Raw genomic sequence first — 3,721 nt, 5'->3', positions numbered from 1 at the left:
GTGTTTTCCGCTAGATTCAGATTCATTGTTTTCCTGCATATAATATTATCAGATTATTCAAAGCTCTGTCATAGAGTCATAGAGATGTATAGCATGGAAGTAGACGCATCGGTCCAACCTATCCACGCTGACCAGATATCCCAACCCAATCTAGTCCCACCTGCCAGCATCTGGCCCATATACCTCAACCTTTCCAGGCGAGAACGAACCCTGGATGAAAGTGTTAGATACAAACGTGAGTTTAGATGGAATAAAGCAGTAGGAATTTGTTTTTTTTTTCTGCAGATGCCACTTCATATTAGGTGAATTGTGTACAACAAACTTTCCTCTGGTGCCATTACCATCTGTAGATAAGCTGGCACTATTCACTATCTTTTCAAGTACCTCTTTGTAAGGAGTGTTTGCTGCTGATAGATTTTATGGACTGTATGTAGGAATTCAATTTCTTTTTCCAGTTTTCTTGCGCTTACAATGGAAGAAATGCTTTTGTAGGAATTGTACCTCTCTGGCTGTGTTGTTGCTCAGTACAACTCCATTCTCTGACTTAGCCTCAGTATCTCTTTTGGTTTTTTTTTCCCTTTTTTTTGAGACCAGAATGTATCTACTTTGGGCTGTTAAATATTTAATGAGTCTACTTTCCTCCACTCTGAGGAAGTGCAAAGACATTTGACGCTTCATTCTCCTCATTTCCATCATTCATTCAAAGACTTTTTTTGTTTGTTTTTTTTTTATTTTGGAAGTTTGGTGTTCAATTCTAGTCTTTTCCACAATTGGAAATGACCCTTCAACACTCACCCTGTTCAGTCACTCAGCATCTTGTTTCAATGATATTATCTTTCATTCTTAACTCCTAGATACAGCTCTGACAATAAAGTGTTTAAACTAATTTGTTGATATACTATAAAGTGAGGGAAGAGACGATAATGGGGGAGAGGGAAAATGTAAGAAATCTGTAGAATGAATTGTGTTTTGGGGCATGGATTTAAGTTTCTGGAAAACTGACTTGTCAGATTATCAGCTTTTAAATGGTGAATGCATTTCATTGGGGGGGGAAAAAAATTACTCAATTGAAGTATTGTACCAATTGACCAAAAATGTTGCTTTTACAGGCTATTTGGTTGTTCTATCTATTTGCATTTCTTGGGACAACAGCTGAATTATTGTAAGTATATTTTTGCTTTCGTGTTCAATTGTAACTCTTAATAGTTATAAAGTCTTTACTCCTGTTGCTGGGGTTTTCAAAACAATGAAGGATTAGTTTTGTCATCTTGATTTGCAGAAAAGTGTAAAAATATAACTGGATCTTAGTGCAACAGCATTCCTCCACACGTTTGTGATAAATACAGCATTTCAAATTCTCTTCATAGTAATTGCATACTCAGAGGTTGGTAAATATTGCTGCCTCAAGTGTGAATATTTGGTCTGCCACCCTGGACCTGGGGTGAAGTTAGTGTTGGACAATAATTTCTTGTGCTCCATTGTTAAACTGTAGGATAGAAATCTCTGCTGCAATATCTAAGGGATACAGCAAGTGTTCACGTTTACCTTCAAAATTCTCTTCCTCACTTTGGTACATTTTCTGTGACAGTGTGCCATGCTGTTATGATTCTCTACATGGTGTCTTGTACTTCTATTTTCCACAAACCATTTTATCCCCCCTCTGTTTTTGGAATGTCATGTATGTCAGTCAAACCTGTGAAGGACTGCACTTGTAGCAATCTCATTGTACTGTTCGAGAGCCGGCACATGGACCAATCACCTGCCTCTCTTCCATACCCTTGTTTAAGTCTTTACAATGAAAAATAACACCTAAAAAAGTATTTAAACAATTGGGAGTCTGTCCATATACCATCAACTTCACTCAAGGTGTTCTTTAAGTAATCAATCTGTATTTCAGATGGTGGTAAATGTGAATTAATACAATATATGGTTACTGATTTTGAATATTAGTGTGAACTAACTTTCAATATTCTCAATATTACAGCTGTTAATTAACTAAATGTTGTTGTCTTAAATTTTAGTTTTTGTCCTAATCTGGCAGCCATTGCTGCAAGTTTAAAATTATCGCATAATGTGGCAGTATCCTTTTTCTAACATCTGTAAGTACTTGGATTCATTCACCAATTTAACTAAATGGTAACTTCTGAACACTGCTATTTTATTCATGTTTTGTCCTAGTATGTTCAATTGATCGCATTTGGCAAACTTCAAAGAATTTATTCAAAGATGTCCTTGCACTTTAGAACTGTGGCTCTGTAAAGATGAAGTAATTTTAATATTTGCTATTGAGGAAAGCAAATGTGCTTTAGTTTAAAAAGCGTTCTTGTAAAATCATCTGATTTTTTTTTTTCTATGTTGAAAAAGATTGTGCTTGCAAGGCCATTTGGAGTTGTGCTGTATCTGTCCTTGTATGCTGCTAGTTCACTTCTGATTTTAGATTTGAAGCAGCTATCTCCTAATGGGCCTCTCACTCTTAGCTTCTAGTAATTATATTGTAAGTTTTTAATAAAACTTGCATAATTGAATATTAGAATGCATTGACAAGTTTAGTCTCCATGTCACAGTAACTGCCGAGTTCAAGCTCTGGATTAATGTTGTCGTCTTGAACCCCTGTACCACTCTACAGGAAAATTATCTCGTTTATTAACATCAAGCATATTTTGTGTTTGAACACTTGCTGAGCAGTTATTTGAACATCTGTGTTCATGATCAAGGGTTTATAATGCTAACTTGTATCCAACATGGTTATTTAGAAACTGAAAGAACTACCGATGCTGTAAACCTGTGACAAAAACGTAAGTTGCCTGAAAAATTGCACAGTTCTGGTAGCATCTGTGAAGAGCAATCGAAGATAACATTTCTGGTCCGGTGACTTAAACAAAACATAGCGATGGTGATGGAAACAAAATTTACCAAAATAAAATGTAAATTAGCAGTTTCCTGCACACCAATAAAACCTAGGTCTATTGTTTATTTACTTGACATTAAGCTGTGGCTAAGTGGGAGTTTTTCCTTTCAATCTACAATAATGAGGAAATCAATGTTTGTTCAGTAGCAAACTGCATCACTAGCCCCTGCCATGACTGCTTGACTGTAATGAACCACTAACTTGCTCACTGTGTGTTCGGCTCCAGAATGTGTGTTCCATATACGACCAAGTTTGTTTTTTCTATTTTTATTTTAGTTTTCCATCTGCATGATCACCTTTTTCACCTTATTTGCTTTACATTCTAGTTGCCACCATTATCTGATATTTGCTTGTACAGTAGCACCTCGACATACAAACGACCCCATTCACGAACAAATCAGTTTACGAACAGGATTGTACGTATCTTTTTTGTACATACAGAACAAAGTTCTTTTTATTTTTGCATTTTCTCAATGAGTTCTGTATCAAATGACCATATAAATGTCTTTTTAAAATTGTGTACATACAGTTTGGGGACATGGGGGATTGTCCATTGCAATTGATTCTGTTTGACTTTTTTCCTTGATTGGATTTTATTCATGGTGTGACTTTTCTTGCTCTGGGTAATGGAGCCCCTGATGTATTCAGTGCAATAGCAGCCTTTTCTGATCCAAGAACAGCAAACCTGGCAATTGGAGCTTTGTTTGGTAAGTTGTTGTTAATTAATCTTGTGGTAATTTTAATTTAGTGCTGAATCGTTTAAGTCCTAAAGGTGATAGTGCTTGATAACTGACTTATGTAGTGGTACAATTG

The 3,721-nt window shown here is 35.9% G+C and overlaps 1 long non-coding RNA gene across 1 annotated transcript; it reads left to right on the top strand.

The window, feature by feature from the left end:
• Window positions 1-794: 794 nt before the first annotated feature.
• LOC122545781 lies at window positions 795-3,503 on the top strand. The gene is made up of 3 exons (XR_006310596.1): window positions 795-1,162; window positions 2,022-2,099; window positions 3,235-3,503. It is a non-coding gene; the product is annotated as an uncharacterized LOC122545781 (long non-coding RNA).
• Window positions 3,504-3,721: the final 218 nt, after the last annotated feature.

This window comes from Chiloscyllium plagiosum, unplaced genomic scaffold, assembly GCF_004010195.1.
Source record: "Chiloscyllium plagiosum isolate BGI_BamShark_2017 unplaced genomic scaffold, ASM401019v2 scaf_91296, whole genome shotgun sequence".
Classification (NCBI taxonomy): Eukaryota; Metazoa; Chordata; class Chondrichthyes; order Orectolobiformes; family Hemiscylliidae; genus Chiloscyllium; species Chiloscyllium plagiosum.
The sequence above is the reverse complement of the archived record's forward strand: the minus strand, read 5'-3'. Positions and strand labels throughout refer to the sequence as shown.